General features: G+C 35.4%; 1 long non-coding RNA gene and 3 pseudogenes across 1 annotated transcript; 1 reads left to right on the forward strand and 3 right to left on the reverse strand.

The window, feature by feature from the left end:
- Window positions 1-4,171: 4,171 nt before the first annotated feature.
- Window positions 4,172-6,399, reverse strand: LOC121755307 (annotated as a pseudogene).
- A 4,117-nt stretch (window positions 6,400-10,516) lies between these two features.
- LOC121755330 lies at window positions 10,517-11,839 on the reverse strand (annotated as a pseudogene).
- A 1,979-nt stretch (window positions 11,840-13,818) lies between these two features.
- On the reverse strand, window positions 13,819-15,314 carry LOC121755356 (annotated as a pseudogene).
- Window positions 15,315-16,299: 985 nt separating this feature from the next.
- Window positions 16,300-19,801, forward strand: LOC121755361. Its single transcript, XR_006040695.1, has 3 exons — window positions 16,300-16,511; window positions 18,431-18,698; window positions 19,539-19,801. It is a non-coding gene; the product is annotated as an uncharacterized LOC121755361 (long non-coding RNA).
- The last annotated feature ends 3,995 nt before the right edge of the window (window positions 19,802-23,796 follow it).

Here is a 23,796-nt window from a genome sequence, read left to right on the forward strand (position 1 = left end):
TACTCTAGATGTTGTGAAACATGCTTTAAAGAGTTGTAATATTCATTTTGTCTAAATGAAAAATCAGTCTCTGTGTCACCCATGCTGTGTCTCAAAAGCTTATAGGCTTCCCTATTCTCAGTCAAACTCAAAATCTATTTCTCCTCTTGAGTTGATACATAGTGATTTGTGGGGACCATCTCCTTTGGTTTCCAGAAATGGATTCTCTTATTACATTTCCTATCTCTTAAAACACAAAAATGAGGTTCTTTCTGTCTTCAAGCAGTTCAAAGCCTTAAGTGAAAACCTTTTTGGTTCCAAAATTAAGATCCTTCAATCTAACTGGGGTGGTGAGTTTCAAGGCTTAACTTCTTTTTTCAGAAAGTGGAATTTCTCATAGAATTTCTTGCCCATATACACCACAACAGAATGGTTTAGCTGAGAGGAAACATAGACATATTGTGGAAACAGGCCTTGCACTCTTGGCTCAAGCCTCTCTTCCTCGGGAATTCTGGGATGATGATTTCCTCACTGTTGTTCACTCGATAAACCGAATGCCTTCAAAAACCATAAATCATCTTTCCCCTTATGAGAAACTTCACTCTCACAAACCAGACTATTCTGCTCTTAAAGTCTTCGGGTGTCTGTGCTATCCCCTCACTCGTCCCTATAATAAGCATAAGCTTAATTTCAGATCGGCTAAGGCCACATTCTTGGGGTATAGCCCTTCACACAAGGGATATAAAGCCATTCTTCCTGGTGGAAAAGTGATCATCACAAGAGATATAATCTATGATGAATCGATTTTTCTTTTCAGAATTCATCTGCTGCTCCTGAAAATACATTTTCTACCCTCTCAACACCTCATATTCCCTTTCATACTCCTAATATGCCATATCAGCATCTTCCACCACCACCATCACCACCACCACCACCACCACCACCACCTACTTCTCCTCACTCTGACCATTATGCCTCACCTTCACCACCTCATCACTCAGAACACAATGATCACCAGCATTCTCATATTGATCACTCCAACACTCTACCCTCTTCAGACAATTCAGACCCTACCATTTCTACACAGTCAAGTCAGCCTACTCATCACATGACCACTATATCCAAGTCTGGAATTTACAAACCAAAGGTTTTCTCTTTAGCTATTTCTCCATTTTTGTTCCCCAGATCTACTCTTGAGGCTTTGCTTATACCTATTTGGAAAGATGCTATGTTATCTGAGTTTTTAGCACTTCTCAAGAACAAAACCTGGATCTTGACCACACTACCTCCTGGCAAGAACTTGATTGGTTGTACTTGGATTTTTAAACTCAAGTTCCATCTTTCTGGTGTCATTGCTCGACATAAGGCTAGATTGGTGGCTCAAGGCTTCTCTCAACAGCCTGGTTTTAACTTCAATGAAACCTTCTACCCTGTAGTCAAGCCTACAACCATTAGACTGATCTTAAGTTTGGCTGTTAGTCTTGGATGGTCCATCACTCATCTAGATGTGAATAATGCCTTTTTAAATGATGATTTGGAGGAGGATATTTAGATGAAGCAACCCATCAGTTTTGAACAAGGTGGCCCACACCTAGTTTGTAAGTTGAAGAAGGCTATATATGGCCTAAAACAGGCTTCAAGGGCCTGGTTCTACACTGTTCACTCGGTTCTCATTTCTCTTGGATTTTCTCAGTCAAGGGCGGATGCCTCTATGTTTTACAGACAAAAAGGGGATGAAGTGATATACTTGCTTATCTATGTTGACGACATGGTAATAACAGGTAACTCATCTACTTCCATACAGAAGATCATCTCTCAATTAAATTCTCATTTTTCTTTAAAAGATCTCGGGGAAGTAAGCTTGTTTCTAGGAGTGGAGGTAGTAAGGACTGATCAAGGTGGTCTTCATCTATGTCAGTCCAATTATATTAAAGATCTTTTGAAGAAAGCTAACATGACGGGGGCAAAGAGATGTCCAACTCCAATGATTTCTGGTTGTGAATTGAGCAAAAGTGTTGGAGAACCAGTTTCTGGTCCGAAGTTGTATAGAAGCATTGTAGGAGCTTTACAATATACTACTATTACAAGACCTGACATCAATTTTGCTGTTAACAAGGTGTGCCAATATTCACTTTGTGAGAGATAAAGTTCTTGCAAAGGAAATCGAGTTGAGACATGTGCCTACTGCAGATCAGATTGCGGACATATTTACAAAGCCTCTGAGTAGGCAATTCCTTCGTGAAGCTAAGGGGCAGACTTGGAGTCATATCCTTAGCCTCCCTCGGATTGAGGGGAGATGTTAGAGAACCTAGCAAAGACCATTCGAAGGATCTTGCTAAGGTTGAATGCAATGTTCAACTACATGAGTTTACAATCCCTATATATACTAGACAAAAATAGAACCCCAGTTTGAAAAAATTAATACAGAGATAAATAGAATGAAATATAAGATCAAGTAACTGAATTAATCAAATCGAGAACTGTTTCAGCACATCAAAACGACACCGATGAAGCATGCTTGCGGTGAGGCATGAGGGGGGAGAGCCGGAGAGAGAGGATCAGGTGGGCGGCAAAGCGACGAGGCAAGGCAGAAAGAAAGCCGGTGCTGGAGGAGATTGTTAACTGTGACTATCTCTTCCATTCACTATCCGTCTATTAATGGATCTCAAACTATTTTTTACCCCAACTTTAAGAAACGATACATCCATTCCAGTTATTATTTATGGATCTCACTATTTTATTCTTTTTCATTTTATTTTTTCAACCAATTTAATTTAAATTGAAATTATATTTAAATGATTAAAATGACATTTTCATTGATAAAATTGAAATTCCACAATCGAAATCCTAAAATTACAATTTACAAGTGACAAGATCCTAAATCCTAAAATCGAAGGCTTTGTGGAGAATGAGAATGTTTTAGAGACAAATAAGTGAAACATACTCCCTCTGTCCCTTAAATTTTGTCACATTTTGATCGGTCACGGGTTTTAAGAAATGTAATGGAAAGTGAGTTTAAAAGTTAGTGGAGAGTGGGTCCTACTTTTATATACTATTAGTTTTATTTTATAATAAAATGTGAGTTGGAACGAATTAGTGGAATATGGGGTCCACTACCAGAAATAGTAAAAAGTGAATGTGACAAATTTTGTGGGACGGGCGGAAATAGAAAAATGTGACAAAATTTAAGGGACGAGGAGAATGGTTTTTTGGTGTAAAAAATGTGATGAATGAGATATTTATAGATGATCGTGGGATGTATTGGATGATTGAAACATGAAAAAAAATAAAAAGAAAAAAATGGTTAGTCACACATTTTCCTTTATTTGTTATACTCCCTCCATCCCAAGATAAAGGAAGCGTTTCTTTTGGGCACGAGATTTAATGAATTGATATTTAAAGAGTAGTATATCTTATTCTAACTAAACCATAATCTTTGATCTTTATTAACACACCTCCCCTTTGTCATTTGTTTTATTTTATTTTATTTCACTCATATCATAAATTAAAGTCTTATAAAATCGTTTGCCAAATGTGGAATATTTCATTTATAATGGGCTGGGAAGAGTACATTTCTTTTTTTGTTAATATGTTTATAATGTTATTAGGTGTTTATAGTTTTGTGAATACTTATTGTAATTAACAAATATTCTTAAGTATCTATATCATTATATTCTTATTATCCTCAATTTTTTAATTTACTTATTTTATAATTTATCTTCATTATTTGAAAATCTTATGTTCCGTGCATAACACGAGTGATAACACTAGTTTAGTAAACCTTGCGGTTTAGTTGTGGTTTATTATTAGCATGACTAATTAATTTATTTAAGATATTTAACATGTGCTTGTTTAGTTTAGTTGTGTTTTATTATTAGTATGATTCATTAATTTAACTTGATTATGAGTTTTATTTTATTCGTAGATCAAAAAGAGTAATACTAGTAATATTTTTTAAAGTACAAATAAATTAAATGGTATTCTTAAAAGTTAACAAAAGCATACTTAAAATAATAAAAATGATAGAAAAAACTGCATAACATATCACTAATTTAAAATAAAATATTTTAAGATATTAAAATTATTATATAAGTCTAAACAAAATATTGTGTGACGTGTTATTTATATTTTCAAAATATGGATGATCACATCAATTAATTACCATGCCTAAAAATATAATATTTAAATTGTAAGTATATAGTATTTATTTAAATATTACTTTATTCAGTATATTATTAATTATTTTTCGACCCACGAGTTCGGATTTCTGGTTCCGTCATTGATAATACTTTAGTAGTACATATTTTCTCAAAATAATCCTTTAGTAAACAGGCAAAAAAAGCATGCAGCCTATGCTCGCTGAAGAAATGGATATAGTCAGTATAACCAACAACAGGATCGGAAATGTAGAATGTGTTCCTGTCATACTTGTTTAGCGGAGCATCCAAGCGGAACCTCGTTGGCAAATCCGGATTCGCCAAGAACAGGCGACCGTACGCTACCAAATCCGCGCCACCTCCAGCCACAACTTCGCTCCCCGTAGTCCTGTCAAAGCCACCAGCAGCGATGAAGGTATTTTTAAATGCCTTCCTCATGGGGAGGAGCTGACCCTCCGCGCACCCTTCAATCACCATTGAACCAACAGCTCGTGGCTCGATCACGTGGAGGTGTGGTCCAGCTTGCTGAGTGCATTGGCCATGTAGAGGCCAAGCCCATCTGGATCAGAGTCCCTTGCCTCGTTGATATCTGAATATGGAGACAGTCTCATCCCAACTCTTTCGGCTCCTATCTCGTCGATCACGGCTTCCGCCACTTCCAGAGCGAAGCGACACCTGTTCTCTAGGCTCCCGCCATATTTGTCTGTCCTGTTGTTGACTTGATCCTTCATGAACTGCTCGATAATGTAGCCGCTGGCGCCATGTATCTCGACTCCGTCGAATCCTACACAAGTTGTGGATCAATAAACGTGAGGGTTGTTCTCTTCGGTTGCAAATTTATCACAAAGAAAAACAAGGGATATAAAGGATGGTTTTTTAGCATCTATAAGTGGTCCCCACTTTTTATGCACATTCGTTAGGATGGAGAAAATTGGAAAATACTATCACATCAAGAGTTCCATGATATGTTATGAATTTAAGTGAAAAAAGGATGTCATGGAAATTTTCTCAAGGAAAACTATTCAGCTTATAGAACATGTGAAAACAGTGGAAAATCGATGAAAATATATGTTTTCTATTCTTTTTCATCATAGTAAACGATATGCCCCGACTTGAAATATTGCCAATGTAAATGTTTATGTACTAGTACTATTTTATTTCTAAAGCATGGCAGGCAAGGGGATGAGACGAACCTGCTTCAATAGCGTTGCGTGCAGCCAATCTGAAATCATTGACAATACCACGAATTTCATCCGTGGCTAGTTGTCTAGGAGGAGACCAGTTTAGTCCATATAGGTCAGGGGTCAGTCCTTTGTCTGTCGATGAGAGTGGAGCTCGACCACCTGGCTGGTAATCTACACAACGAACATTTTATTGTCATGAAAAGAACTAGCTAGCTTCAGCCGCAGAAAAACAAGTAACAACAGCCAACAGTTAGTTTATTTATTGACTTACTGTATTTTTGAGTAGGGATCAAGGTCTCCAGCAATTACAAAGGAAAGGAATAGGACTATATGACCGACGCAGAGTTATGCTTTTCTTAGTCTATTAAAATTAATGGGATATTACTCTATTATATAACTCATCAATAGAAACAATACTATGTGCAAACGATAAATTTTAGATCGGGATACCATTATTAGAGACACGACCAACGTGCCACAACTGCACGAAGAAAACACCACCCTTTTGATGTACTGCATCCACTATAGGTTTCCATGCCTCAACATGCTCCTTTGTCCAAATTCCAGGTGTATCAGGTAATCTACATACATAAAAATTGAAACAAATTATACTGCAATTCAATCATAACCAACTATTATATAAAGTCAAAATGAGTAGTATTAAAAGAAATGTATGGGTACCCTTGAGCAGTGTCCGATACACCGGTTGCTTCAGTGATAAGGAGGCCGCCTTTGGTTGCTCGCTGAGAGTAGTACACGGCGGCATGTGGCTGTGGAACGTTGTTGTATGACCGATCCCGGGTTAAGGGTGCTAATACTATCCTGTTTGTCGACACAACACCACCCAAATAATGAGAAACACACACTGACACACAGACACAAAAAAAAAAGTAATTAATGAAGGAATGAAACCTGTGGGAGAGGGCGAATTCTCCCATTTTGTATGGGGTGAGCAAAGGAATAACATCAGTATTTTCAGCTGCCATAACTCTGATTTGATCTCTTAGCTTTGTTTTTGTTTATGTTTATGTTTTGTTTGTGAAAAAACACAGGACTATTTATAGTAGATGCATGAAGCTGGTGGGAATTGCGTAGGCCATTACATCATTGGTGTTGTATGTTAGGTTTCCCAATTATTAGAGGGTGCCATTTTTAAAGGATGAGACTCCACCTACAAATTAATATAGAGGAGGCGGATCAAATTAGATTCGTAATTCAATTCTGGGGACATGGGAGCCCATTAATTAATTTACTGTTTTTAATTTAAGTTTGTGTTATGTCTAGTTTTTCGTTTGAGGAATTTCGTCGATCATATTGTGCGCCTGAATTTGGATTAATGAGGATAAACGGAAACCAATCGGCGATTGGCAATTTCCATTTAAGAACAACACACACAAGCTACAACATCCAGATTTTAAAAAATAAAGCAACAGTAAAGACAAGATGAAATCTACATCGAATTTTCATCAGTTTCACTTTTCAAAATTCACCTACCTTAATGGCTTGATCTGAGGGCGGCGCAGTGGTGGACCGCTTAAGCCTTAAAGGTAGCGTCGCCGAAACTGCGCCGAACTGGACCAGAGATGGAGAGTGATATTAAAACTAAGAGTAATAATGGTCCATTTTATGATTTTGAACAAAAGAAAACGGACCGAATTTGGTCCATTTTAGTAATCGTTTATTTTTTTTTACAATCAACACCTATTAAATGCAATTTCAAATTGAGGATTTTTCTTCATTTGATTTAAAACATGCATTTATTATTTGAATTAGGGTGGATAAACGGTTCTCGATTATTCGGTTAATCGAGAACCGAACCGGAATCGATCGGTTATACGGTTAAACGGTTCTCGGAACCGAACCGAGAACCCTAAACCCTTAACCGATAACCGAAATTTACGCTGTTCAGGTCAGTTCCGATTTGGCATTTTTCTCGAAGTCGGTTATCGGTTATAACCGACCGGTTTGTTATCACTTAAATTCAATTTTAATTGAATTATATTTTTAATTAATAAACTTCTATAATATTTTTATACTTTTAAAAATTCATATCTATATTACATTGATTTTGCACTGTTTTATGTGACGTCACAATAGAAGAAAAATGTAATTTACTTCTAAACTTTGTCAAAGTTTATTTTAATGTGTTTCTATCATTTATAGTATCTCAAAGTTAATAAAGTGCCGAAACATTATTTTAAAATCAAGATCTCTCAAAGCCAATAAGGTGCCTAAACATTATTTTAAAAGTAAGATCTGTCATAGTCATAGCATCTCCAAGGGGAGAAGGTATATAAAAAAAGTATATTATGTATTTACCTTCTTAAAAAGTGAAATATACCATTTTAAAAAGTAACATATTCCAAAGAGAAAAGGTATATAGAAAGATAAATTATTTTTAAAAAATAAAATAATAGTACAAAATGTATTAAAAAAAACATAAAGTGTAATACCTTCTCGAATACTTTTCCCCATTTACCTCTCCCCTTATAGATGCTCTCAATAAGTGTCTAAACATTATTTTAAAAGAGAAATGATTTAGAGACATAATGGCAATGTCATAATAGCGACTATAGTAATTGTATACCAGATTTTGTTTTAGTAGTTAAATTAATATTTTGTATATTTACTTTACTATCCTTTACATTATACTCCTATTGTACTACTATATTAATTAGATCTAATTAAGGAGTATTTGTTAATGGGGTCCGTATATTTATGATGGACAATCTTCATTTTGTTTCTCTACTTTTATTGCATTTATTTATGGGTATATTTTTAAATATAAAATATTAGTATAAATTTGTTGTCTTTATATATTAACATACGTGAGTTTCTAATCAAATTAGTCTTTATAAATTTTAGTGAAAATAATTTAATAAAAAAATAGTTTTTAGTGTGCTCAATTTTTCACTTCCAATTTGATTTTATTAACTATTTACAAAAAAAATTGATTTTTCTCTCCAATATTACTATAAAAACTGTTACTAGTTTATACTAATTGATTAATTAGGGTAATTTAAATTTATATTAAGCTATTTAATCAATATTAGTTATCACATTTTATTTATCTATAAGAACAATAACTTTGATATACTCCATTATGATAAAAAAAAATATATCTATAAGAAAGTAAACGTTTTTCACAAAAATCACAAAAAAATTTATTCGCAAAAGCAATGGCTTTTACTTATTACAACTTTTATGCATAAAAATAAAATTTTCTATTCACAAAAATAGTAATTTTTATTCTCACAAACTTGTATTCACTAGAATTGTGGAATAACTTTTTATTCATTCGCAAAAAAGTTAACTTTCATCCGAAACTTTTATTTAAAAATATAACTCCATCCATTAGAACAAAATTATTTATTAATTAAAATAATACTAACTTTTATCTATTAAACTTATAGTAACTTTTGTTAGAAAATAATATTACTAAATTTTATTTACAATAACAGTATTTTACTCGCAAAAAGTAGTATTTTATTTACAAGAATAATAGAGTTTATTCATAAGCATAAAAACTTTTATTTATTGGAGTAATAATTTTTATTTCTTAGAGTTATAACTTTCAATTTAAAGAAAAATAATTTTTTATTACAATAATTCTTTTATTGACAACTATAGTAAATACATTTTATTCATCAAATGATTATTTTTTTCACAATTGTACTAACTCTTGTACAATAGAAAATTTAAATAACTTTTGTCCACAATAAACAAAAACTTTTGTTCGCAATAAAAAATAGTAGTAGTAAATTTTATTCGTTGAAAGAAATTATGTTTATTATTATTCAAAACAATAATAACTTTGTGTTTTAAACTGTACTTTAGTTTTGCATAAACAATAATTTAGTACCAACTTTTTATTCTCATGAATAATAACTTATATTTAAAAAAATGAAAGTACTAAATTTTATTCAAAAGAATAATAATTTTATATAATAGAGTAATAAATTTTATATTTTAAAAAGTTATGAGTTTTCATAATAATATATAACTTTTATTTGAAAATTAAATTTTTTTATTCGATGATGAAGTTTAGTTCAATTGGTAAAAAAATCCCCATCTATCTGATAAATCAAATGGTTTGAGTCATCATCTATCCGATGAAGTTTAATTCAATTGGTAATAAGCTTCTCATCTATCAGATAAATCAAAAGGTTCTATGATGAAAAACGACTATTGATGCTTTAAAAATAATTAAATTTATTATTTACAATAATGATATTTATTCATAATTTTTTTAAATAACAATATATTTTATTTATTACGACAATTTTTTTTTATTAATGGCTAGAATAACTTTTATTATTAAAATAGTATTATTATCTTTTACTCACAAAAATTATGATTATTATTTATAAAATTAATAATTTTTATTCATAAAAACAATTATTTTTATTTATAAGAACAATCATTTTTAATTTTATATTTTAAAAATTTTATGAGCATTTCCCATAAAATTATCCAACGTACATTTAATAATACTCTAATTAAGATTTTAAACAGGCTAGTTAAAATTATGAATATATTAATGCCAGCATGTGTTAATTAAATTTCATAATTTAAGATTTGTCTTTCTAAAACAACAATAGGGAAAATTAGTCGCAATATAAAATATGATTATAGCAAAATGACATAGGAGTATTATGGCATGTAGACATTATGTCTCTAAATCACTACCCATTTTAAAAATAAGACATCCTTCATTTAATTATCGTAGAAAAGTTTTTAGATCATTTAAAGTTTCAACTTTTGAAATGTCTAAACAAATTTATGTATTACTAGGAAATAGGAATAATATAATAATAAAAATAATAATAAAAGTAGATGAAATGTAAAATTTTAAAAGGTGAATTGTTGGACTTTAAATTATTCGGTTATTTCGGTTATAACCGATAACTGACCGGTTCTAACCGAGTCGGTTAGTTAAGTAACCGAACTAGAGATCGGGTCGATTCTGGTTAGTTTTTGGACCAATTTTTAAGGTCGGTTAACCGACTAGTCAGTTTGGTTATTAATCGAACTGACCGTTTACCCACCCCTAATTATGCCCCTCACAACAACAAATTAGTAACAAACTGTAATCTTGCGAAACACAACATTTCTAGTATTTGAAGAACTACTCCCTCCGTCCCATTAAAGATGACATACTTTCATTTTTTGTTTGTCCCAACTAAAATGACTCACTAGTAATAAACGGAAACACCTTTTTGTCTACTTTATTCCTTCTCTCTTACTTTATTCTCCACTTCACACATAAAATAAAGTTGCATAAATTCTCATGCCACCCAAGAAAGAGGTCATCTTGCTTGGGATGGCAGGGGACGGTAGGAGTACAACACATGCGCAACATGTTTTCCCAAAAGAACAGTCAAAAAATAGAAGCTATGCTTGTTGGAGAAATGGATAGTCAGTATAGCCAACAACAGGATCGAAAGTGTAGAATGTGTTCCTGTCATACTTGTTGAGCGGAGCATCCAAGCGGAACCTTGTTGGCAAATCCGGATTCCCCAAGAACAGGCGACCGTGCGCTACCAAATTCGCGCCATCTCCCACAACTTCGTTCCCCGTAGTCCTATTGAAGCCGCCAGCAATGATGAAGGTGTTTTTAAATGCCTTCCGCATGGGGAGGAGCTGACCCTCCGCTCACCCTTCGATCACCATTGGACCAACAGCTCGTGGCTCGATTACTTGCAGGTACACGAGGTCCAGCTTGCTGAGTGCATTGGCCATGTAGAGGCAAAGCCTGCCCGGATCAGAGTCCCCTGCCTCGTTGAAATCTGAATACGGAGACAGTCTCATCCCAACTCTTTCCGCTCCTATCTCGTCGATCATTGCTTCTGCCACTTCCAGAGCGAAACAACACCTGTTCTCTAGGGTCCCGCCAAATTCGTCTGTCCTGTCGTTGACTTGATCCTTCATGAACTGCTCGATCAAGTAGCTGTTGGCGCCATGTATCTCGACTCCATCAAATCCTATACAAGTTGTGGATCAATAAATATGAGTCTATTCTCTTTTTATTCCACATTCTCTAGGCCAAGTCCTACAACCTGATAAGCAGGGGGAATTGCACGAACCTGCTCCAAATAAGTTCAATCAAAATTAATTATATAAAGTCTGGATCGATGAGTAGTATCAGAAGAAATGTATAGTAGGTTAGGTACCCTTGAGCAATGTCCGAGACACCGGTTGTTTCAGTGATAAGGAGGCCGCCTTTGGTTGCTCGCTGAGAGTAGTACAAGGCCGCATGTGGCTGTGGAATGTTGTTGTATGACCGATCTCGGGTTAATGGTGCTAATACTATTCTGTTCATCAACACAACACCACCCAAATAATGAGAAAAAGTAGAAGAACTAGAAAGAAAGATGAAATTGAGGAATGAAACCTGTGGGAAGGGCGAATTCTCCCATTTTGTATGGGGTGAGCAAAGGAATAACATTAGTATTCTCAGCTGCCATTACTCTGATTTGATCTCTCAACTTTGTCTTTGTTTTTGAACACATGTAGGAATATGACATTATATAAAGGGAATTGCGTAGGCCATTTAGATCATTGTTGTTGTTACTTTTGTATGTTAGTAGTTTATTAGAGGGAGTCATTTTTGAAAGGGAAAGCGACGGAGAGACTCGACCACCAATTTAAATTCTTTTCTTCAAATGTTAGCCACAAAAAAAAAATACTCCACATGCATAAAGACATGTCCACACATTTGAACAACTAAATTTGAAAGCAACCCAGAATTACATATTGTTGTGCATTACTTTCGTTGTTTTATTGAATTTTCTTTCCATGGTTCATATTTCTTCATGAAAAAAACATGCGAATTGTGCCATAGTACTGTGAAAGACCAAACCATAGATACATAAGTAAAAAAGATAACTAGTCATTGATGCTTGCATGAAAATCCCAACCTCACTGTACCTGAACTCTATTTAGTACCAGATGCTTAATTTAGGAGTCAAATTTTATGGTGACAAAATGTAACACGATTTATTAATCAAATATGCGAACATAATAAATTGTGATCCTAATATGAAAAAGATGGATGATTGTTTGATATTGTCAAAAGTCAACAAAAAATTAGTTACGATTTAAATGAGAATAATATTGCAAGGTTATGAAGGAATATTTATTGTAAAGATTTAATAGATTATTGGATGATTGAGAAAAATAACTAAAAGTTGATATATAATTAAAAAAAACCTAAAATTTCAATTAATAAAATGGTTTCACATAAAACTTTAAATAAATGATAGAATTGATTGATATTCTAAGGTAATAGTAGTATATAATTTTGTTAGAAAGGTTCGCAAACTTATTTTTTTATAGAGAATTTACATTTTAAATAATTAAACGGATTCCACCTTTGTTTTGAATTTCAGTTTTGTTTATTGATTTTGAAAAAAAAGGTATTCGTATATTGGGTCAACAAATGAGCAGTAAAAACCGTTATTGCAAGCTGCTCTAATCATTTCACAGCAGCATTCTTTGCTTCGATTGCTCACCTTTTTTTGCTTGACCACGTATTGAAGTGCGCTACAACCCGTTGGTCGAATTGCTCATTTTTTTTCAGGTTTCCTCTCTTTAGATCTCAATGTCATAGTATTCTTGATTTTTCAAAGTTATTTGTGATTATTTCAGATTCCTTCTATGATTTTTTTCTCTTCTACTTCTCGCGTTTTTTGCTTGGGTTCATTTGTAACTTATTGTACTATCTTATTCCGTTAACTCGTTTTCTGGGTTCATTTGTCAGGTTGTTAGTAATACTGAATTTTGGTACGATGGCGGGAATTGTTTGATCATCGTGCTTTGTTGCATTTTTATTTTAAATCTGCGGGTTTGGGAATATAATTTAGTGTCATGGTGGTGCACATTTGAGAAAATAGAAGAGAGAGAAGATTAATGGAACCACTTTATGAAGATAGATTTCTCCTAAATTTATGAACTTAACTATTTGTGTCAATATCCCAATTTGGTCCGATCCTATGTGGCTCTTGCTACACGTCTCATTGTCAGATGTGGTGTGAAACAATCAAACAACGTCGTTTTTGTAATTCTAAATTTAAAGCTGAATCGTGATTCAGGGTTATTCTTTCATAATTGATGTCATTTTTTTGCTTTTGTTCTAACGAATAAATTAATTAGCTATATGAATCGACGTAAAAAATTCTTCATCGTTGTTCATTGGGCATTCGATTTATGCATTTGGTTTATGTCTTTTCTGGCTTCATCGTTTGATTTAGTATGTCTTCTCTGGCTTGCATATAAATCACAAAATACGTTTGTAAAACTACAACACACGCTAACACATTTTCTCAATTTAATCCTTTATTAATCATGCTACAAAAGCATGCATGCTATGCTGGTAAATGAAAGAAAACAAATACTATCTCACATCAGCGTAAACAGAATTGCATAATATAAATTCGTAGGCCTCTTCTCCCATTACGAATTGGTATTAGGAATGGACCCTGTGGATTTCTAACACGCTATGCTTGTTGAAGAAATGGATGGTCAGTTTAACCAACAACGGGATCAGAAGTATAGAATGTGTTCCTGTCATACTTGTTGAGCGGAGCATCCAAGCGGAACCTCATTGGCAAATCCGGATTCGCCAAGAACAGGCGACCGTACGCTACCAAATCCGCGCCACCTCCAGCCACAACTTCGCTCCCCGTAGTCCTGTCGAAGCCACCAGCCATGATGAAGGTGTTTTTAAATGCCTTCCTCATGGGGAGGAGCTGACCCTCCGCGCACCCTTGTATCACCGTTGGACCAACAGCTTGTGGCTCAATCGCATGCAGGTACACGACGTCCAGCTTGCTCAGTGCATTGGCCATGTAGAGGCCAAGACTGTCCGGATCAAAGTCCTCTGCCTCGTTGAAATCTGAATATGGTGACAGTCTCATCCCAACTCTTTCCGCTCCTATCTCGTCGATAATTGCTTCCACCACTTCCAGAGAGAAGCGACACCTGTTCTCTAGGCTCCCCCCATATTCGTCTGCCCTGTCGTTGACTTGATCCTTCATGAACTGCTCGATCAAGAAGCCGTTGGCGCCATGTATCTTGACTCCATCAAATCCTACACAAGTTGTGGATCAATAAATACCTTTAGGCCTAGTCCTACAACCTGATAGGCAGGGGGAATTACACGAACCTGCTTCAATAGCGTTGCGTGCAGCCAGCCTGAAATCATTGATGATACCACAGGTTTCGTCTATGGTTAGTTGTCTAGGAGGAGACCAATCTACTCCATATAGGCCAGGGGTCAGTCCTTTGTCTGTTGATGAGAGTGGAGCTTTCCCACCTGGCTGGTAATCTGTACATTGCACATTATCAACATTTTATTGCGTAATTATCGGTTATTATTTCCATTGATTTTGAGAATATGTAATTAATAAATGAAAATTATATGCTCGTGCATAGCATGGGTGATGATATTAGTTTATTCATTATGAGCAACAATAGTATTGGGATACCATAAGTAGAGACGCGACCGGCATGTACCAACTGCACGAAGAAAACACCGCCCTTTTGATGTATTGCATCGACTATAGGTTTCCATGCCTCCACATGCTCCTTTGTCCAAATTCCAGGAATATCAGGGTACCTACATACAAAAATATTCAATTAAATTCAATCAGAACTAAGTCTGAATGAGTGGTATTAAAAGAAGAGTATAGTTAGGTACCCATGAGCAGTGTCTGAGTTGCTTCAGCGATAAGGAGACCGCCATTGGTTGCTCGCTGAGAGTAGTACAAGGCGGCATGTGGCTGTGGGACGTTGTTGTATGACCTATCCCGAGTTAATGGTGCTAATACTATCCTGTTCGTCAACACAACACCACCCAAATAATGAAAAACACACACATAGAGAGACAAAAAAAAAAGTAATTAATGAAGAAATGAATCCTGTGGGAGAGGGTGAATTCTCCCATTTTGTATGGGGTGAGCAAAGGAATAACATCAGTATTTTCAGCTGCCATAACTCTGATTTGATCTCTTAGCTTTGTTTGTGTAAAATAAATGCATGAATGAGTATTTATATATATGCACGAGGACGAGGTTGAGGGAATTGCGTAGGCCATTACATCATTGGTGTTGTTAGGGAGCCATATTTGAAGTCATAAAGGAAAGTGAAAGCGACGGATAGACTAACTACTACGCCAAATTACACGTAGAATATTTAAGAGCTGCCGATATTTACTTTCGTTTCTTAAAATATTAGTCTGGGGTAAAAATTATGAACTCATCCAACCTAATCACGTTGTGGGTTAATCGGATGCGGACTAATCGTGTAATTCTTTTTCGGGCCAACCCCAATCAGAGTAAATTAACTAGTTAATCTGATTTAAGGAGCATACATTACATTATTTTGTTGATTTTTCTTTCCATGGTTCTTTTTCTTCCTGAAACAAACATTTACATTGTGATTTGTGTCATATGAAAGACCAAACCTTGGATGCAAAATAAACAGGTAGTAATTAACCAGTTATTGATCATGAGTTCTGGAGAATATTTTAAAGTTGGACTTTTGTACGATTTCAAGAAAATCCCAACCTCATTGTACCTAGACTCTATTTAGAACCATATTCTAGTAATTAACTAGAATATGGTAATAAAATGCAACACGATTAATCAATATGTATTTCTCTTTCCCTCTATTTAATTCCTTCTTTGTAGATGTTCGAAGGAATATTATTTCTCTCAGTACAACTGCTACAAGATTAAATATACGGATTACAGATTACTACTGGATAAATATAAAGTAACGAAGAATTGAGAAAAATAACTAAAATTCAATGTACATTAAAAAATAATCCTAGCCTCTAACAAATTTCAATTAATCAATTGATTTCACACAAAACTTTACATAAATAGAATTAATTAATTTGTAATACCACAAATACTAGAAAGGTTCCTAAATAGAAATAAGATTTGAATTTGAGTTGTTTTATTGATTTTGAAAAAAAGATAAAAAAAAAAGGGTATTCGTATATTGGGTCATCAAATCAGCAGTAAAAACCGTAATTGCAGGCTGCTCTAATCATTCCCCAGCAGGAACAAGATATTTCTCGATTAGAGAGAGAATTCAACTGAGAGAGATATGAGCGAGATCTGTAGCGACAGAGTATTCCGGCTCCTGGCATTCTTTGCTTCGATTGCTCATTTTTTTGTTTCAGGTTTCCTCTTCTTTAGATCTCAATGTCAGAGTATACTTGACTTTTTTTTGAAGTTATGTGTGATTATATCAGATTCCTTCTATGCTTTTTTTTTCTTCTACTTCTAGCGTTTAAGCTTGGCGTTAATCTGTATTTTATTTGGTATTACTATTGTTCCGTTCTGTCGTTTTCTGGCTTCATGTATCAGGTTGTTATTTCTACTGAATTTTGGTCGGTGGTGGGAATTGTTTGATTATTCTGTTTTGTTGCATTTTTTCATTCTAAATTTGTAGGCTTTCCGGATATAATTTGGTGTTGTGTTGGTGCAAATTTGAGAAAACAAAAAGGGGAGAAGATTAAAGGAATTACTTTATGAAGATAAATTTCTCCTAAAATGCTAATATCTTTCTGTTCAATATCATCCTGGACCTGGAGAGGAGTGAGATCTAAAGGATAAAATTTTATTAGATGCAAAAGTTTCATTCAGCTGTGAACAGATGAATGACATAGGAAAGGAATAGTATAGTTTTTTTTCTCATGTGTAGTTATCTGTGTAGAATATTGTTTCAGGTAGAATTTTTTGCATAATGGCAATAATTATGCATCTTATGTGTTCTGCTAGCTGGGATTGTAGATTTTTGGTTGTGAAAAATGGAATGGAAACTTTCGAGGGAGTACTGAAGCAATAGGCATTGATTTTCTCCAAATATCGCCCCCTTGTCCTAAGAGCTGTTGAAATATTCTCCAGAAGTTGGTCGGTTTGGCTAGTGCATGGACATCATTAAAGACCCTGATATCCGACCTGGAATGAGATTGGCATGACATATCTCACTTTTTTATGTGAAAGAAGTACAATAGGTTATCAAACTAAATTCCTTGTATTTGAGATCCAAGATAGTCAAATGTACAATGTACAGCAGTTTAAGCTTTATGATTTGAGGGTAGCTGTCATGGAAGTGTGTGACTGTTGGAGGTGATACACCAGTTGTTGAAGAGGTGTTTGAGATTCAGTTTCAAGAAAACTAACTAGAAAAACATGTAAGCAAAGGAATGTGAGTGTGAATCGTGATATAGTGACTACTAGTGAGTGAATGGTTGAAGATATTGATGGAGTTGATGGTCTTTCTGAGATGATGAATGTCGGGCTAAGGAAAGATGATGATGCTCATATTTATCTATCTCATTATATTTGTAGATGAAATTCATCATTAGTTCTCAGTTGTGGGGTGAATGAAACCCGACACATAAACCAATTAGTAAAAGAATCGGGAAGGCTTTTGCTGTATCACTCGAATTATATAAGCACACATGAATGGTTGAAGTGAGGCTATGTGGAACAAAAGGGCGTGCGAGAGGGATTGATGGAAGTGATTGTGATTAAGCATTTCGAGACTGAGCGAACTATTTTCTACTTTAAATAACCTTAGGTTGTATTTGATCTTTCCAACATTTGCCAGACATAAGATTAAACCAATCATCCATGCCTTGTTATGGACATTTGGTGTGTAGGGAACTGTTCGTTAAGGGTTTAGAACATGATGTCAAAGAAAGGTGAACCCTATGTAAGTTTGGCTTCAGACATGAATGGATCAGAGGAAGACAATGTCCTCTGACGGAGGCAATAATGTTCCTTTACTGGAATTGCTTATCAATCAATGTTTGATGCTTTATTTGACTACATGGCTGTCCTTGTGATATTTTAATTGAATTTTCTGAACAATCTGTTGCCTAAATAAGAATTTGATAGATATGAAGGTATAGATGTTAATTCTTAAAACATGATGGGTTTTTTTTTTCACTTCAATTTTCCCAAGTGTTTCTTCATAAAAAGTTTATTTATTTATTTATTTATTTATTTATTTTTCTTTCTTTATAGCAATCAAAAAAGTCTTGTCCTTTTAGTTATTGATTCGGAACTGAATGATAAATCTTCTATGCAGCCTATTCTGATGACTTTTCGTCTTCAAAAAATGAAACAAAAGCAGAACATCCTCGTGGTAGCAAGGGATCAAGAATAGCGATTATAAGTTTGGTGCTAGTAGTAGCTGCTCTCATATCTTATCTTCTTTTCAAATTTTGGCAAAGAAAGAAACGCGATGAGCAGTATGCTCGTTTACTCAAGTTGTTTGAGGAGGATGATGAGTTAGAGCTTGAGCTTGGTCTTCGAGATTGAGCGTCTTTTGCTTTTGTATTTTTATGTTTAATGAGGTGAGTATGATTTCTTATTTGAGCTTCTGTTGTTTAAAAACTTGTTTTGTTGTGCTTTTCTTGTGTGGATTATTGTTGCTGCTACATACCCTCGTCCAGGAAGCTGGTAGTTGTCATTCAGATTTGTTTGGATAAATGCTCGATTTGGAAAATGCTATTTGGTTTTATTAATTGCTACTAGTCTACTTCTATAAGTAACTGCCTACAAAGTTTGTATATTATTCTGTTTTTATGACACTTTGTCCAGAGCTGTTTCTAATTATCATTCCAAAATTAAGGCATATGGATGTTTATATCTTTTGTTTCTTCTCTTTGTTTTTAATTTGTGGTGGATGCATAAAGGATTCTAGATTATATTGCCGCTCTAGAATTTCAAGGACATTTTTCTACTTGTTAGCTGACAATCTACATTCCTAATTGGCATGACATATGGTGGCTAAATCTACTTGGCTGCAACTTGGTTTTCTGAGGAATACTACCTGATCATAAGTTGATGCTAGGTTTTAGGGCAAAATAATGCACTGGTTGTTAGGAGTAATTGCATGTTATGTGTGTGTGTGTCTGTTTTCTTAGTGGATTATATTTTGTTGTGTGGAAAATATTTAAATGCTAAGTTCTAACAATCTTTACCAGAAGAAAGATATGCAGATTTTGCTAGTGGCTGATTCACGCACCTAGACATATTAAATGATCATGAATTAGGTGATAGGTTTTTACCTTAGCCTCTCACAGCATGTTCCATTCTTTGGGAACTTATAAGCAGAGTGATGTTGACTGTATATTTTTTGGTCTATTTCCTTTCTATTATTGGTTTTGATTTTGTTTGCACGACTTCATCAGCAAAAATTCATGAGATACTTTTGGAGCTGAGAGGAGGGGAATGCGAACACGAATTATTGTGAAGACAGATAGTAAGATATCCCAAACACATTTGTAAAGAGTTGTATCAGAATGTCTGGGGCAGAAATTGGAAGTATTCTTTTATATAGACTGTTATACATATGATGATATACATTGTGCATATCTATCACTAGTTTGTAACTGAAAATCCTGAGTGTATATTTTTTTAACTCTTATCCTTGTGGAAAGCCTAGTTTTTGCGACTGTGGTGTTTATAATTATGGTCATAATTTTCTTATATGTCCATTCAGTGCTACCATTCCATTGCCCTTGTGTAGAGAGAGGCTATGGATCCAAATTTCATATTTACTCAATGTATATTTGTTAAAATCACAATCTATTGGTAGTAGTAGTATTTTGCAATTAGAACATAAATTACTGTTGGTAATGTTATTGAATGGAGTATTTCTTCGACATGTACAAATATGTGTGAACCCGGCATACTGGTTCTGTCAATCTGGTCCCATTTCCAAATTTTGTTACTGTACTAATGGTTTCGGCCTAAAATCTGAAAAATTAGGAAAATATATGGAGAATTTGATGATAATTAGGAAATAAACCAAAAACTCAACCATTTTGAACTGGAACTGGAACTGCCATTTTGTTTGTAGGCCGATTATGGTTCCAAGTTTTTGGGAACCGGAGCTGGCGGCATCCGTAGATCACAACAAAGAAAGTGATGCTCGTCCATGGCTCGTTGTATTCATACTCATGTCTCACTTTCGGAAACTACTTAATAGCCCTCTCATTCTTCAAATGAAAAATAGCGAAATCAAGAAATGAAAAATGGATTATATTTCAAATGTTATTATAATAAAGTATGCACGAGGGGTTAATCGATTATCTTTATTGCTGATCATTTATTTAATTTAATTTATGGATTGGGTAATAGAAAATTAATGATCGAATTTCTGGCCCCACCTTACCCCATGTGTATGAGTTGATATTGTTGAAGCATTAGACTCGTGCTAATTAATGTATAGTACAGTACTTTTCAAGGAAATAAATGGAAATACAAATTATGGAATGGAAATGAATTCACAACTTACATCATCCGCAATGGCGCCCGTCCCGGTGGACGTCCGCCATTGTGTAAAGGTGACGCGGATACGGACGTCCGCTGCGGCCTCTGGGTGATGACCTACCTACGTACGTATACATCCAAATGGCAAGTATCCATGCCCTAATTTTATTAGGAGGTCTCATTCTACCAGACACCACGGGATGTAAGGTTCCATTTATGTGGTTGAATGCGCTTGGGGATCCGGAAGAGGTGAAGACGATTAGTTGGGGAAGTGCGGCATTGGCCTACCTTTATCATTATCTGTGCGAGGCTTCCATGGATAAGAGGAAAGAGTTGGGCGGGCCTATGATCCTTCTGCAGCTATGGGCGTGGGAAAGAATGCCCACATTGAGGCATTCGTTCATAGGATCAGTTGTGCACGAGCCATATACACCATGTGGCGCCAGGTATATATCTAAGTATTTATTTATTTATGCATATTGGGTAATTTTCTTACATCAATTTTATGTATAGGTGGAAAGGAACAACGCATATAGGAAATGCTCCTAGACACTCGGTTGAGCATTACCGTGACCAAATATCTCTGATTAGACCTGACCAGGTGAATATTATTTCGGTTTAGACTTCATTTATGAACTTATTATGGAATTAATTTGGCATTTGCATTGTTGTTTTGTAGTTTATCTGGACGCCATACGCACATTGCATACTGGCTGACTACTGCAATGATGTGAATGGATGCTCTTTGTGCGAACCTACTTGGTATGTTAGGCCTATGTCGAGGCACATGAGCCTGGACGAGTGCGGCGACAGTTCAATCGGTATTAGGATATACCTCAGTATGTAGACAGGATGCTAAGGAACGCCGATCATTTGGGCAAAAATGATCGGCGTGGTAAGAAGGGCAACAAGTAATAGAAGACTTTAGTACGGCCATGGCTCAACAACTCGTTATACCTCCACTCAACGATTGTGCCTGGATTCCTATACTGCCGTTCAAGCATGTAGCTTGGCAAATCCCTAAATGACTCCTCCCATCCACCAAATACAATCTCTAAAGCCCTTCTCCGTGCATACCATGCCTTCTTATAACTGATTACCACATGAAATTTGTCATGAACAAAATTTCTTACGGCTGCGGCACTAAACTCGGCATTTTTTAGCAACTGGTGGCGAATACACAAAGCAATCATTGGTGATGAAAAGTTAGCATGTCCTCTATCATTACGATGGCCTTCACAACTATGGCGTCCCCACCACTTCCTAATCTCCCACATATCATCATGGGTAGGGCTGGCAAATCGTGCGGATTGGGTCGTTATCAGGTCAACCTGATAATGACCCAACCCAATAAGGCCTAATCTGAACCCGACTTGTTAAGGAAACTGTAAATCCGAACACGAACCCGACCTGCTACCTTCAAATCCGAACACGACCCGCACCCGACACGAACCCGTTATCGACACGATATAATATGGGTTGACACGACACGATAACAACCCGAACCTGATATTACATGATTATAACCTAATATTAAACGATTAAACCTTAATTTTTAACCTAATTTACACAATTAAAATTCGTTTTATATTATTTAAACCTAATTTATAAGAAATTAAAAAATTAAAGTAATATATATTTTTTTAAATAATAATAAAAATAATATTATTATTTCTTAATGGGTTACCAGTATCCGACCCGCATCCGACCCGAACCCAACCCGATAAGGACACAGATCCAATAAGACTTGACCCCAACCCAATAATTTCGTGCGGATTCGTGTCAGATTATCGTGTCGTATCGAAAATTGCCAGCCCTAATCATGGGCCATGTGTGTAACAGAAACTTCCCACCGACATTCATTTGTTTTTTCAGCGTCGGTCTCGCTGATAATAGTTGTCCCATCTCCTGTCCTCCCTGCTGGATATTTGCACACGGCATGCCACATTCTTAATTTGCTCTCAACCACCCTAAATTACCGGTGTTGCCTCATACTCCACATAGTAATAGCAGTCTTCACATGCAGCTTGCTATCAAATTTTGTTCTCGCATTAATCCGATATGGGTGTTCTTCATCCCAGTACATGGTACTGCGTTCATTACCAACTTCAGGTACCTCATAAGGACCACTCGGCAGTCTGCGAAAATATTTCAACGCAGTGTGAACGTATTCTGGAAGTGGTTGTTCACCTTGCACGACGAGTTTATACACTACCTCCTCATCACTAGAGTCAGCACCAGAATCATCACTTAAAATATCATCAGACGATGATGACGACAATGGTGGATCAAGGTCTCCTCGTACAACATGAACATCAGCATGCTCTTGTACATTCTCTTGAGTATTCAATCCAACATCAGCAGCTTCTGCAACATCTGTTTGCTAATTCATACCGCAATCAATGCTCATAGGTTCAAACCTCGTAGATGATCCAACACCATGCTCGACAATTGGTGGGATGAAGGCATTTCCAGCAGGCAAATACTCAATAAATAATTCAATATCCTGAGTAGAATTTAGAGCCGCATTGAACATAAACAACACACTTTCATCACTGTCAACCCCAGTACATACATAACTCGTACCAGTACCCAAGAAACAATGCCTCCATGATATATCGATGGAATGTTGATTTGAATCTATCCTTATCTTAGCATATATCATTGCAACTAATTCAGAGAATGAAACGCACGAATTCAATACGATGGAGGCTCTCGCACGAGGTGGATCATACCCAATGCCCACTTGAGGAAGTTGAACTATTCTACCACCCCAATATAAACTCGCGAATACTGGCATGATTTCTGCAAAAATATATATACAAACCAACAACAATTAAAGACAATTTTTTTCAATAAACCCTAATTTAGTAAGTTTAAAATAAATTTATCAAAACCCCTAATAATATGTAAATAAACAACAAATAAGGGAGCAATGTTGAAAGATTGAAGGAAACTTACCTAAATATGAAGGGAATCGCCAAGAAATCGAGGAAATCGCTGAGTTTTGTCTGCCTCTCTTTCTCTTTCTCTCACGTATTCTGCATATTCTGCCTTCCTGCTACTGATTTAAGCAAGTTAGAGACGCATGAGCCTCATGCGTCTCTCCCTAAGACGCATGAGCCTCATGCGTCTCTCCCTAAGACGCATGAGCCTCATGCGTCGTCTATTAAA

This window comes from Salvia splendens, chromosome 11 (assembly GCF_004379255.2).
Source record: "Salvia splendens isolate huo1 chromosome 11, SspV2, whole genome shotgun sequence".
Taxonomy (NCBI): Eukaryota; Viridiplantae; Streptophyta; class Magnoliopsida; order Lamiales; family Lamiaceae; genus Salvia; species Salvia splendens.